Source organism: Alligator sinensis, unplaced genomic scaffold, assembly GCF_000455745.1.
Source record: "Alligator sinensis unplaced genomic scaffold, ASM45574v1 scaffold575_1, whole genome shotgun sequence".
NCBI classification, from domain to species: domain Eukaryota; kingdom Metazoa; phylum Chordata; order Crocodylia; family Alligatoridae; genus Alligator; species Alligator sinensis.
The window spans coordinates 2,657,000-2,671,505 of NW_005842051.1; the positions used below are offsets into that span (position 1 = coordinate 2,657,000).

At 41.9% G+C, this 14,506-nt stretch overlaps 1 long non-coding RNA gene across 1 annotated transcript in view; it reads left to right on the top strand.

The window, feature by feature from the left end:
- The first annotated feature begins 6,261 nt into the window (after positions 1-6,261).
- LOC102375453 overlaps positions 6,262-14,506 on the top strand; it is a 20,911-nt gene continuing 12,666 nt past the window's right edge. The window contains exons 1-2 of the long non-coding RNA XR_323727.3: positions 6,262-6,299; positions 12,178-12,251. This is a non-coding gene — a long non-coding RNA (uncharacterized LOC102375453). The remainder of the gene's footprint in view (positions 6,300-12,177; positions 12,252-14,506) is intronic.

Sequence of the window (14,506 nt, forward strand, 5' to 3'; positions counted from 1 at the left end):
TACCTCTATAATTGGCACAGTCACATCTAGCCCCTCCGCTTTTTTTGGTATAATTGTACAAACTGAGCATCTTTGAAATCTTGCGGTACTGCTTCCTTTTTTCAACAGAACAGTATAACATCATGAAGCTTTCAAAGTAATTTGTCATTGGCACATTTGTAGATTTCAGCAGGCAAACAGTCGTTGCCAGATGCCTTGTTTCTAGGAATCAATTCAATGGCTTTCTGCAAATTTTCTACGATAGGCTCATTGTCCAAATCTATCATAACTTCAAACAGTGGTAATCCTTTGAGCTCTTTGTATTTTGACTTCAGTCTCACTGCAGTATAGAATTTCATAACATTAAATCCAACACCGAGGGCTTTTGTTTTTTTCTTGTTGTTTAAGCCTTTCAGTGGAGCTGTTCTCTTCTTTCCTGGACCAATTGCCCATTTCATGCCTTTGTACATTCCACAGCTATCACCTATGTCAGCTGTTTCTGAATATCATCACAGAGTTTCAGTCACAAATCTTGGGCATACTTCTTAGGCTTCTTTTGCATTAAGTCTTTCTCAGATTTTCCAGGGTTATGATGTTGGGAGACTTCTTATAGTTGGTTAGCACTTCGCTTTTGTTCTGAACTGGTGGTAGAAGGGTTTCAGAGTACTTTTCAAACCAGTCTTCATTTTTCTTGCACTCTCTTCCAAACGCTGTTTTTGCAGCACTGTACCCACTGGTTTTTGAGTTTTCCCAAGCCTCAGTGACTGAGTTGTTAGGCAAACTTGCTTTCACAACTTCTTCATTGAAAGGTCTGCATTTTTCTATGTCTTTAGTTTGGCAGATGTCTATCTGAGGATGGCTGGTAGTTTTGAGGTGGTGGATCTTTTTTACATTGATTCTGACTCTGCAGCAGCCTAAGGCATAGTCAGTATCACAGTCAGCATTGTGATAAGACCTTGTATGCAGGCTTTCTTTCAGGTGGTTATGCCTAGTCAGAACTAGACCTAATTGGTCCCAGTGCCCTGATCTTGGATGACATCACCAATACCTGACATCACTCTGGAGGAGAAATCTCTTGGTGTCATTGACAGTTTTTGCTACTTGGGTTCTACCATCAGGAGGAATCTTGACCTTCAGACTGAACTGACTAACAGAATCAGAAAAACAGCTAAGGATTTTGGGCTATTTCAGAAACATGCATGGAATAACAGGAAACTATCAGCTAAGGTGAAGATGTGAACCTCAGAGTCTTTTGTGCTGTCATCCCTGCTTTATGGTTCAGAAAACACATATGCTAGTAGGCACATCAAGAAACTGAACAGCTTCCACATGAGATGTCAGTGTAAGATCCTGAAAATGAAGTGGGAAGACAGAATACTAAACACATAAGTACTGGAGTGCAAAGGACTGACAGACTTAGAAACCACTATCAAGAAGAGGAGGTTGTGACGGATCAGCCATGTCAGATGAATGAGAGCAGACCATATCCCCAAGAATATTTCGTATAGTGAGATTCAAGACAGCACTGGAAAGCAGGGTCACCCTCTATGGCAGTGCCATGATATGTGCAAAAATTAAATGAAGCCGTTCAACTTCAATGTAGAAAACGAGGAGGAGCACATAGAATGCCATCCTAACTAGAGGGAGCATTTGACACTGGGTGCAAGTCAACATGAAGAGGCTTTAATCTAGAGGATGGAAGCAAAGCAAGAAAGAAGAAAGCAGCATGCTGTAAACTTGGATTACAGCTTAGAAAAGATATGGATCTTTGATACTTGGAACAAGCTGTGTTGCTCTCGGATTGGGCTTGTCAGCCACAAACAGATTCATCAGGCATCTGACTAGACCTTCTTATGTATACACCATGATCCAGAGGATCGACAGTTGCCTAATACTGTGACCTAGAATAAATCACTTCATCTCCCTCTTCCCCGTCTCCTTCTTAGCTGTTTTGTCTTGTTTGTCTAGAATCGATTAGAAGATTTTGGCTGCAGTGACTCTCTTAATACGTGTATGGACAGTTGTAGTAACAGATGGGCCTGATCTCATTTGAAACTTCTAGACATTATTATAATACTACTGCTACAAAGTATGCTTTGTTTGAAGGGCTGTAATGCTGTGGCCCACTACAGTTTAGATGTGTTGTGTCAGTGTCAGGGGTTTTTTAACAGCATAACAGAAATATGAAGCATTGTGTACTTTAAACAATAGGGCACAGCTCTGTTTAGCTGATTTAATGTATTATAGAAAGAAAACAAGAAATGTAATGATTTCACCATAGCTATACACATAATTAAGTACAAACTGCTTTTAAAAGGTTATGCAGTGTAATATTTGTGCTGTACAGACTCATAAATCAAAATCTTTCACACAACAAATGCTAAACTAAGTCTTTTAATGTGGTTTTTCAGTTTTCAAGTTGAAAATAAATGGATGTATAATGAAATGAGCATTAGAAGAATAGATGAAACTGGGTTGGTATGTTTAACAACACAGTCAGACAATTAAATGTATTTCGCTGAACATCAGAAACCTGCTTTTCTATGTGCTTTAAAAATGAGTAGAGAACTAAGGTTCTGTGACTCGCATAGGCTCATCCTTCCACTGGGTAGAGAGGTTATGAATCTACAGGTAAGTTATGAATCTACAGTCAAGTTCCTCAGATCACTTAATGATGAGGACAAAGTAATGAAGTTTTATAACTCCGATGTAATGCTCAGCTAAGTCTAAACTGCATAGATGGAACTGATAAGCAATAAACATTCACTTTTGAGTTTAGAAATGCAGCCACAGGCCTGCAGTGGCTCAGGCCAGGGGGCACTAGAGCATGCCTCCCTGCTTGACTGGAGCGGACAGTTTGGGCCAAAGCTAGCCCATCCACCCTGTGTGTGTGGGAGGAGGGGGTGTGGTTTCCAGGGGGGTGCAAATCATCCTGGGATGCTGGTGAGTTAACTTGAATCTGGAGGGGATCTGGGACAGAAGTTCAAGAAACCGATTTAAACATAATCAGTTAAGTCTGATACTATGCTACAATGAAAAATAAAATAGTGAAATTAGTGAACTCTAGCTTCAGCAGAGCCAAACTGACTGTAAAAGCTGTCAGTTGGTCAGTCGGTCATGGGCTTCTTAGTAAGGAAAGGCTTTCTTAACACTCTTGAAGTCGACTGGAGTTAGAAGTATTTGGCTTTTGAGCTAAATGAGTCCCTTTGTCTCTGAAAGCATAGATATAGTACTATGTCTTGAACTATTTTATTTGTTTCACCTGCATAACTTTCAGTAGCTCCTGGTCGGCCTTGACACTCTGGTTTAATATTGTAAAAGTAACGCACGATTTGATATTAAAGGCACCATCTAAATGTAAGAAATAAGTTTACTAATTCTTAAGACCCAGTGATTTGGTTACTCTTTGCCTTTGTTACCTAACAAACCATGCACGAGTTATCGGAACCCTAGTATATTGTCTTCTCAGAAACCGCCAGGCAATGTCAACCTGATAGGAAAATAGGCATTCACATATATATTTTAATTAAGTGTTGAGAGGTTCACCCAGTAGGGCTGGGGCCCATAACTTTGTGGGGTCCAGTGTGAATGTGCTGTTGGAAAAGGTGGCTCAGGATGTGGCTATCTACAATTCCCAATGGATCACTCTCTTGCCTGCCACAACTTGATGGAATACGTAATTGTTGGGAGCCAGTGTGCTGATAGCCTCCATTCTTGAGTCCCATGTAGGATCTTCAGGGGGCTCCTCCTTTTTCTTACACCCCCGCCTATGCCACATCAAAACCACACAGTTGATAAATGACCTGGGCTGATAGAGTGGTGACTGGATTGAGTTCACCTATGCCCAGCAGGTCAAGGTTGTCAATTCCAAGTTCAGCCAACCATGACTTGGGTCTGGCTGGAGATATCCACCCTGGCACAGTCTCTCCCTTGCCAGCCATTGACGGTTGATGATAGGTAGGTGTTGAATCGAGGCTCAGCAGGTTTTAATCACAGGAAAAAAACCCCCCAAAACAGTCCCAACTAAGATCCTACTTAGAACAACACATGTGTGGGCTCTCTGGCCCCTTTTTAATGAGCCCCCTTGGGGTGTGGGGTCCACCCCTCAGTCCAGGGTAATCACCCTCAGGCCTCCCCCACTGGTACAAAAGAAGTAAAGAAAAAAGAAAGACAACACATGTAGCGGGGCTAGCCCCTGCCCCCACTGGGCTCTGGTGCCATGCTTGAGTTCCTTCCAGCCCCAATTTTTCCCATGCTGAGACTTGCTTACCAGGATGTGGAGTCCCCCCTTCTCCTACAGAGACATGGGGCAAAAGGAGGAAAAAGGAAACTCTCCCTGCCTCCACCCCCACTGGAACCAGATATTTCACCAACTGCTTACTCACCAGTTGGCTGCTCTCTCAGCTGAGTGGCCCCAATCCTTACTGTGTTTGGGCCACTGTGTCCCTTTCCACCAGGGTCTGCAGTCCTCAGTCCCTTCAGGACTGACTCTGTTGCCTTCACTGGTGGAGTGTGATGATCCTCTGATTGCCTCTCTGCTTCAGGTGCTCCTCCTTGCCCATGGGAGAACTGCTGCTTCCGGTTCCAGCAGAGCCCAGAAATGCTTCACTTCCTGGTCCTCTAGCATTCCCCACCAGCTGCCCCTCTACAGGCTCTGAAGTCCCTGGCCATGGGTTCTTTCCTCCCATCTAGAGGGAACACCGGCTTTGTAAGTTCCGTGGCATTGTTGCAGCTGGACCCAGGGCCTCTGCGCTTCCTGATGCGAGTCTTCCTTCCCTTGCAGCCCCATTCTCCACCCATGGTTCTACCTTTGCTCCCTCACATTAACATTGTAAAATTCATGTAACTTTGGACCAGTATAGGAGGAGTTTAGCCTGAATTATATTTATTGGTGCCTCACACACAAAACTGGGGAAAATGCTACTTTTTAATATAGATTTCAGGTTTTCATTGTTTTGCCCAAGATTTCATGATCTGATTCAATAAGAAAGATGAAATAAAAATGTGAAGACTAAATAGGAGTGTTATCCTCTAGGTTTCAATCTATACAGCAATAAAAGCAACTCAATTTATCACTGCTACACAAGAAACATTTTTCCTAAAAAATTACATCACTCCAAGAGGGAAAACCTTGGCCATAAAAACTATTGAGACATTTACATTAACTACAGGCTGTGAGTTGCAATCAGTCATGGGCTGAATACATTGGAGTCAATGCTATGAATGTTTATTTGAAGCTGAGTCACAAATCTGCTAAATAAGCACTTTATTTGACTGAATTCTGACTTTAGATTATATAGACAGTAAAACCTCCAAATCCTAAAATCTGGTGGCTTGGCCCACTGACCTGTTCAGTGATGTTAAATCATCCCATTTTTATTTTGAAAGAAGAAAAATGGTAGGGAGAAAATCTGATTTTTCTGTGCATAACTTAAATTGACACTCACCTCATGCTAGCATCACTGGATGCTATAGATTTGGAGCCGGGATGTAAAATAAAGATTTCTGAGCTAGAGACTGCTATCCATCTAGAAAAGTGACAATATTGCTTCATTGATTAAATCTGATTTAGTCACTTTAAAGGATCCGAAGATAGAAAATGTTGCATCTTTAAGAGACTTTTGGGAATATCTTGGGAACCTTAGAGTTGTATGAGGCTCACTAGCTAAAACAATATGCCTGTAATATTATGATAGGTCTTAAACAGCCAAGTTTTGTTTACAGAAATTGTAATGTTCAGTATTTTCTTATGTCCAGTATAGGAACATTATGTAGGTGTGGCTTGATGCAGGCAGCACAAAAGTATCTGAATTAAAACTAATGTTAACTAATGCAAATCCCATCACCAACAAACAATTCATAACTGCATCAGTCAAGAAGCTATGATAGCATCCTTAATGGTAAGTGCCATAATGATAATTTCTATAGTAAATGCAAGTATGGAGAAAGCAATTATTGTATTAACTTGAATATGAGACAAAGTTTTTAACTCCCCCCTCCCCCCCCCCGCATCATCTGGGGTAGAGTGGGGAAGGCCTACATCCTACTTTTGCATTTTCGCAGAGCACTGGGGTTCCCTGCTCCTAAAGAGGAGAAACTGCTAGGGAAATAGCCCTAGCAGTGAATAAGGAGCTCAGCTGTTGGTTGCCAGGGCAACTGGAGTCAGCAAGCGACCCACACCTGCCAGCGGTCAGCTGACTGGAAAGGGCAGGGCCTGGCCCTTATAAACTCTAGAAGCTGAGGCCAGAGGCAGTTCCCTGCCAGCAGCTAGAGAGGAAGGAGCTCCCTGAACAAAGATGTGAGAAGAAGCCTGACCGCAGGTACAGCTCAAGCCGGGTAAAGGATGGCAGCTCTAGGATGTTTGAGCAACGTGGGTTTAGCCGGGCGGCTTTAAGTTATGTTATAGCCTAGGGGCTTGTGTTTTGTTTTGTTGTTACATCGGTGGTTTGGGTGAGGCTATTAGGGGTTGGAGGAGGCCTCATAGGGGACTCACGGTAGTGTGAGGACCCCAGCCCCAGAGAGGGGCAGCTGAGAAGCCCCAGAGAAGGCGGCATTATGGAGAAGCCCCAGGGCAGGCGTGGCGAGCCCCAGAGAAGGGGACGGCTTACTGGCGAGCCCCAGAGAGAGGGCGCGGAAGGAGACAGAGAGAGACCGAACAACATCTATTCCAGCTGCGAGGCTTGGGGCATGGTATAAGGGGTGGTTGGAGCCACGCGTAGCCCATAAGGCTAGGGTGCCCCGAAGCACCCGTTTGCAGGACAAGACCCATAAGGGGTCTGGGAGTCTACAGGGCCAGAGGTTACAGCAGACTGTGTCCAAGAAGACATAAGGCAGCCTACCTAATATACTGGAACATCAAGACATGGTGGGCAAGAATTTGAGGGTGCCCTTGGGTCAACTTGGCACGGGAAGGGGGCCTTGAGGAGATCACGGCCCTCCTGCAGGACCCTGCCGTGACATGCATAAAGGAAACTTCATTAATTACACTGTGTAGTTTAAACTTCTGCCAAAATGGAATGTGTTCAGTAACGGAAACCAACTACGAAGTTTATTTAAATTCAGCCAACACTAAGCATGACTATAAAACACATGGTCCATATGGGGCAAACATGCTGATGGTAACTATTTTATTTTCTTTTGTGTGGTCCTTAAGAAAAAAATGGTGGTGGGGAGGGGGTATACCATACAGGGAACTGGCACTGGGCCTGGGGGTACTGCAATACATGGCCAACACCAGAAGGGCCAGAGCCAGCTTTGACACCCTCCTCTTGGTGCCAAAAATTCTACATTTGATCTTACCAAAAAGGCTGAGATGCTGAAAGGAACCTACCACACGGATAGGTCAGTGCAGCCCATCTGAATAATATATATGGTAGTGCCCATTGAGTGCAGTTCCCCTTCAGGACTACTAATACTTTTCCAAGTCATGGTGAGCTCCTGCATTGCACACATTTCAAATTCCTCTTCACTCCTACAGCTGAGCTGTGCCTCTCTCTCCCATTTTCAATAATTCCTGTTTGTTCACCAGCCTCAATTATTTGGCAAACATCCTCAAAGGATGTTTGGAAATGAGTAGTTCCATGGAAGGCGGGATAGTTAGGCACCTGGATCCTAGGCTGGAAGGCACATGCCAGGGTGTTTATCTCATGGGTCATCCTCATATGAACTTGTGTAATGTCCCATTGCCTCTATCAGATGTCTCACAGGACAACAAGGAGGACATGCTCATTCCCATGGGTCTGTCAGCTTGTGCATGAGAGGTAGGAATCCATGGCAAGGTGGGAGCACAGAAATTGACACACTTGCAACTAACAAGAGAGGGGCCTCGGAGCAGGAAGGGAGGGGAAGGTTACTGTGGCAGGAAGTTTCCTGATGAGGCATGGTTCCCAGTGGTGGTCAGCTGCTCAGGGCTTCCCTGTGCATTCTTGGCAATCTCTGGCAGCTATGAGTGACCATAGGATGTTTGGGGATGTATGCAGAGGCCCCCTATCTGCAGACCAGCCCCAGTGCAGGCTGCCTGTGGGCCTCCTCTCCCAAACACTGAATGCTTGTAGGGTGCCCTATCAATAGATACTTAAGCCACTCAAACTAAACAATGCAACTCAGACAAATTTCTATCTTAATGTATGGGTACAATGAGTGATAACACTACAGTTACTAAGGAATGGCTTTGATGTTTGTTCTTTATAAAATAACCCACATGATCATAGTCAGCTTGATGGAAGTTCACTGTCAGGGCGGCTAGGATCTGGAACCAACTTCTAAGAGAAGTGGTGCTGGATCCTACCTTGGGGGTCTTTAAGAGGAGGCTAGATGAACATCTGGCCAGGGCCGTTTGACCCCAGTACTCTTTCCTGCCATGGCAGGGGGTCGGACGTGATGATCTACTCAGGTTCCTTCCGACCCTACAAACTATGGAACTATGGAAAACACCATGAACTATACTGCTGCAAAGCCAGAATATCAAAAATTGTAGAAGATATTGAAGATTGCAGTACATGATATTTCACAGTACATCTGTAGTTACTTTGTGAAACACTAATTTGAATTGTGTTTACTTGTATTTTGGTATCAGTCCATCTCTGCACCTTTATTGCAAAAATTTTAGATTGTTTCTCAGTCTGTATTACCTGAGAAAACTTTGGTGTCTGTGTTACCTATGTGTCATTCATTGATTTCCAAATATAATATACCATATGCTATCCCTGAAATATTACGTCAGTTTGTATTGGCTCCTTTTACATCTGTGGCATCTTTTGGTATCACATTATAACTAGAGATGTGGATGAGCATGTTATGTTCCAGAGCTTTGAATAAAATTTTAATATCTGGAATGTTTGCTTAATCAGATTTTAAGAAACCAACTTCTTGCAATTTACAACTGATCATGAAAGAGGAGGAATATCATTCCCTATGCCTGATTAAACTATAAATGTTTATTTATTCTATATTCAACACCTGGAAGATGCTTTTGTAAAGCTCTTAGCTGAGTCTGAACAAAGTGACAGAGGACTGTTTGAAATTCTGTCTTCATAACTGTGAAACCTCATAGATATCAAATTTGACTTAAAAATTCCAGTCATTTTAAGTGCAATTTAGTTTATTGATGAAACTTAACATCTACTTGAAATAATTTATACACGAAAAAGATATGTATCTTAAGGGACACACTGATTTTTCTTAACTATGTTCTCAAGTTTCTCTAGTAGCAACAGTCTGCCACCTCCATGCACTGCAACACTGGGAAGGAAAAATAATTTTTGTTATAGGCAGATTACTTTCAGCAGATCGACACAGCTGGAATCTGATGTAATCTTTTTATTGAACTGGGTAGTGTGTGTGGCAACTAGGTGGCTGAGTAATTGACTTTATTCAGTCTGTACAACTGCAATACATTGAAACTCTCTGCTTGTCTAGCCTGTCAGTAATATTATCACATCTCAGAAATTTTTATATTTACTGCTTCACATTTCAAAAATCTACTGCAGGTCTGTTTTCTTTACAAAAACTTCAGTTTTGCCTTCTCAGCTACCATTCACTAATTTACTATTTATATGTGCAATTAAAAGGCAAAAGGAAACACTTCTGAACTTAAAATGATAAGCATTTCCACTTAATGTTCCTTATTTCTAACATATTGCCGTATAGCTGTTAAAATGTTCCTACGCACATAATGAAACCTGATCTGAACTTCCTAAGCCATTTTACACAACTAGAATCCATTAATGCTTACATTGTACTCATATGTTTGATATTTTTGCTAATATTGGGAAGAAGAATACTTAGACTGTGGTATTTGGCTTTTCTCCCTGTGGACCTGAGATAAAGGTTCTGATCTTTCCTTTTAAAGCCTTGTCCTTTCCCATCTTCATGTGGCATACTGATTGGAATAAGGATAATAAATCTTAGGGGAAAAAAAAGACCTGAGTCCTCCTTCCAACATATTAAAAATTCCAACCATAGTATTTCACAAATGAGCTGAAAACTGAAGGTTAGGTTTTAACAAGGAACTCTTGAGAGAAACAACGCTACATCATTTTAAGGAAATTTTGCTAAAATATTGTTAGACTTAAAAGCAAAAGATAGAACTATTGTCATATTGTACTCAAATGACCAACAAACATATTAGCAATGTAGATTTTTCTCAACAGTCTGCATTTATTTAGTAGATCATATTAATGTTCTCCTTATGCAAATACTTGTGCTTAATTTTAATCATGTGAGTAGTCGCTTTGGATTATAGTTATATAATTCAAAATATTTCCCAGAGCTATATTTTGTATTAAAGTGGATGGTCCTTTCTTCCACTTAAGATGTCTGGAAAAATAAAACTGTGCTAGCAGAAAGCCTGTCAGGAAAGCAAACAGCTGTTTGATGCTTTAGCTGAAGCTCTACAAGCACCAATTTTAAAATTGATCCATAAAATATAATGCTCTACCTTTACATCCAAATTATTACTTTCTATTTAGTTGACTCGGTGAAGAAAAGTGCTTTGAGTCAGTAGTCCCTGGGGACAAGATTGCTTTTTTATTGTTATATTTATATTTAGATTTTTGCTAAGAAAGGTCAGTGTTCTGGATTTTGGACACATGCATTTTTCCCTGAATAGTTTAGAGACTGAGAAATTCAGCAATGGCTCTAATGACTTCCTAACACCATGTGTATGACGGATATAAGAAATTAGCAACCAATGAAAGTTTTCTGCACTTGCCATCATCTGTTTTAACAGCAGTTTTCTCAAGCTTAGTTGCTGAAATGCCATCCACTGCAGGAAACATGAACTAGAATTATTCCTGATAGTAACCTAGATGAAGCCTTTAATAATGAAGCTTGATTTAGTTTAGTTATTGGATCCTACATCTGCTGTGGTAAAACTTTTTTAAGACTATGTAAGAGTTTTAAATGTGTGTACCTGGCTTCAAAAATTAATTTGAGTTTATGAAAGATTCTGACTGGATGGACAAGAGGGAAAAAGTCAAACTCTGCAGGTTTGCCCCAGAACATATTCAGATCAGGTTCATTGTCAAAGCTACAACTGAGTGTGATTTGTTTATTTGCAGGTGCCGGGGGGGGGGGTGCCAAAAAAGTGATCTTTACCATGAAAAGGTTGGAGATCACTGAGTTATGCAGTCCCTCTGTCCCCAATCCAGCCCTGGGCAGCTGCAAAGCACTTCCGTTTTCAGTCTCTCAAGTTCCTTAAAACTCCCGGGCTGACTTTTATCAGATTCCAAACCTTCCTCCAGTTAATTAACAACCAGGTTCTTCAGCATGCTCTCCCATTGTCATGTTTATCTCATTCTTTTGGATACCTCCTGGATGTTAGGCATCTCATCTTTGTTGATATGTGAACAAAGCTATTCAAGTCTCTGTTGATGATGAATCTCCATCTTGTTGTATCCCAGGCCAATGAGGTAAAACTAAGTCTCACAACATTATAGCAGTATAAATACAGCTAAAATATGAATATGACAGTAAAAACCCATGGTCCATCACAGCCTAATGGTGCAGAAAGGACTTTTGTCAGATCTCCATATGGATGATAAGAATGCCTCAAGCTTTTTTGGCAGGTTTGAATGTGAATCCCAACTTTATTGCCCAGACTCCCCTCTAATCCTTATTTCAGTCTTGTATGACAAGTTCTTTAAGTATTTGAGAGTTGTGTGTTGGAAAGGTAACAGGTATAACTCCCACAGGTGAAAATAGGGGGAAAATCTCTTGATTTTTCTATACATGCTTTGTCTAGGAATAAATAAAGTTGTTGGTTGTTACTTTTCTTGTGAGGCAGAAGGGAGGGCAAGATGGCATCTTATGGACGAACTCATGCAGAAACTCATAAGCTTTTTAAGCAACCACCTGTGTGAGGTTGTTGGTTAACTTAATGAAAGGTGGGGTTAAGGGAAGCCTTCCCAGCCTAGATCATATATATCACAATCACTTGAGGGGATGTCTAAGTGGTGCTCACAACTCTCTCCTGCCATGTCTTGATGTTAGAAGAAGACCTATATCAGGATGTGTTGTATCTAAGCACCACTAGGTACCGAGATCTAGGGTCGGTTTCTCCTGAGGCTCCAACCTCCCATACAACCCAGTTTAGTGCTACTCAGAAATTCAACTGGCTTTCATTAATGGAAACTCACAATAGTTGTTCTTTCTAGTAATTCTCTTTTATTTATTAATTTTCTTTTCTTTGTGTTTTAGATTCTCTCATGTATCATCGATACAACAGCAGACTTCAATATCCTCACACTGCCAGACTGCCTCATCTGGCTCAGGTGAGCCACCTTTTCAGTCTCTCTAGGGTTAACCCTTTCTTTCTTGAAATCAGAAAGTAAAGGAGTTCAGTCCAAACAAATGAAATAAGGCCCTTATGGGTTGTAGTCTCTAAAATTCCATTTTTCTTCATGCAATGTAAGTCCAATAAAGGGTGTCCTGTTCCTTTAACCCAGCAAACTGTTGGATATTCTACAAGATTACCAAACTGCATGGACACAGGCTTAGTATGTCCAAAAACAAGAGAAAGTAAAAGGAAAAGTTTTATTTGTGTCCATAGGAGCTCAGCTGCTTTCTCCTGGCTAGCCCTTTCTCTCCAGTGCGTAGTTTCATTGTTAGTACTGCGCTCCTGGCAGTGCTGCTCCAGCCAGTCACTCCTGGCTTAGTGTAGCTCCTCAGAGCTCCTTTGCCAGCTGGCTGCTGGCTTGCCACCACTGACCATCCACCCCTCCTCCTGGGATCCAGGATGCATGGCCTCCATTCCCTTTTCATCCGGGTCTGTCTCTTTCTCCCTTTCCTTTTGGGGCCACTCTAGCTTTATGGAGCAGCTGCTCTGGAACCGCAGCTCCTGGGGAATTCTTTTTTCCTTTGCTGGCTCCTGCTGACACTCAGTAAGTATCGCTATAGTCTCCTCTTCTCTACAACCTACTCCATCAAATTCTCTGAATGGACTTGCAAAGAGAGGGGTACTAAACAGAAAAGAATAAAATGATTTAAATATAAAGGATAGGAAAAGAGGGTGGAACAGATATGGGGAGGGGGGACTGCTGAGAGATGCAAAGGTGAGTTGAAGAGGTCAAAGGAATTAACCAAAGCAGTTAACGCACTCAAGGACATAAGGATTATAAAAGCCAGTCCAGGTAATGGGGTAAGAATCCAGAATCTCTGCTGAGACCGTACTTAATAAAATCCAGTCTGGATGATTTCTTGTTCCACAATTTCACATTCAAGTTGGTTCTGAAAGTTTTGTTGTTTAAAACAGTTACTTTGAGGCCAGTGATGAACATTCAGAGAGGCTGAAGTGTTCTTCCCTGGGCTTTTGTATCTTTCTGGAATTGAGGAAAATTCAGTGTTAGTTCATTCTTTCATGTAGGGATCTGTCCATTGTAGACAGGAGAGAGGACTGGAAGCAAGTGATGGCATATATTATGTTAGTAAAGGAGGAGGTGAATGAACCCCAGAGGGTTATAATCAGTGTTGTTTGGTGATGTGGTCAGTGTTGAGGGGGTACATCTGGCATCTGAGTTTGTTGCAAGGATTTGTGCTTTGAAAACAGAAGTTGGGTAATCTGTTGTTGGAGAGATGCCATTTGATGTGGGGACACTGTAAGCCAGTACAGGTTTGTCTCCCATGGCTACCTTGAAATGGTTGTCATTTTCCAGAAGGAGCTAGAGGTCATTTATTATGTGTCTGGAGTATGCAAGTTAGGGGCTGTAGGTGACAACCAGAGAGATTCTGTTGGGGTCAGAGTGGGGTATGAGGATGGCTTTTTTTTTTTTTTTTTTTTTTTGAGTAGCTATGGTTCTGGGATTGTATTCTAAATATAGAAAACCTTGCTCCAGGTCCCTCAGGGGTGCATCTCCGTTGGTGGGATAAGAGCAGATACAGTTGTAACTGCTTGCCACTAGATCAGTTGCCTACAGTCATGTTGCTGGTAAAAGATGGTAACAGGTAGGTTTAAGTAGCTGTAGCAGTCAGTTGGTTTCCCAGTATAGTGTGGTGGTGATGTGGCCATTGCAAAGCTTCACAGTGGTTACCAGCAAATGATTTTTTATGGGTAGAGTATTCAAGGGTCTATTTGAAGGGGCAGAAATTGTTGAAGTCCTGGTGGAATTTTTCTAGAGATTCCATTCCAAGTGTCCATATGATCTGTAGCTGCCAGCTGGTATACCTGAAGTACATTCATAACATCTTCATCAAATGGACTTCAGACTAACACAGCTAACTGCCTCTCTTTACTTTTCAGATTTTTTTCTCTGCAGAGCAACCATACTTTTGGGGTAAATTGGGCCTTTGAAATTATTCTCCTGATTTTATAGGTAAGAACATATGGTAGGTTTGTGATGGAACCTGTCTGAGACTCCTGCATTTGTTTAGTGAGGAAATGGCATCACTATAGTTAATGTTGCCCCAGGCTTACCTTTTACAAAGGACCAAAATCTGAGCGTGCTAAGTGAATTCAATTGCTTGTTATTCATAGATGTTAGGGTCGGAAGGGACCTCAATAGATCATCGAGTCCGACCCCCTGCATAGGCA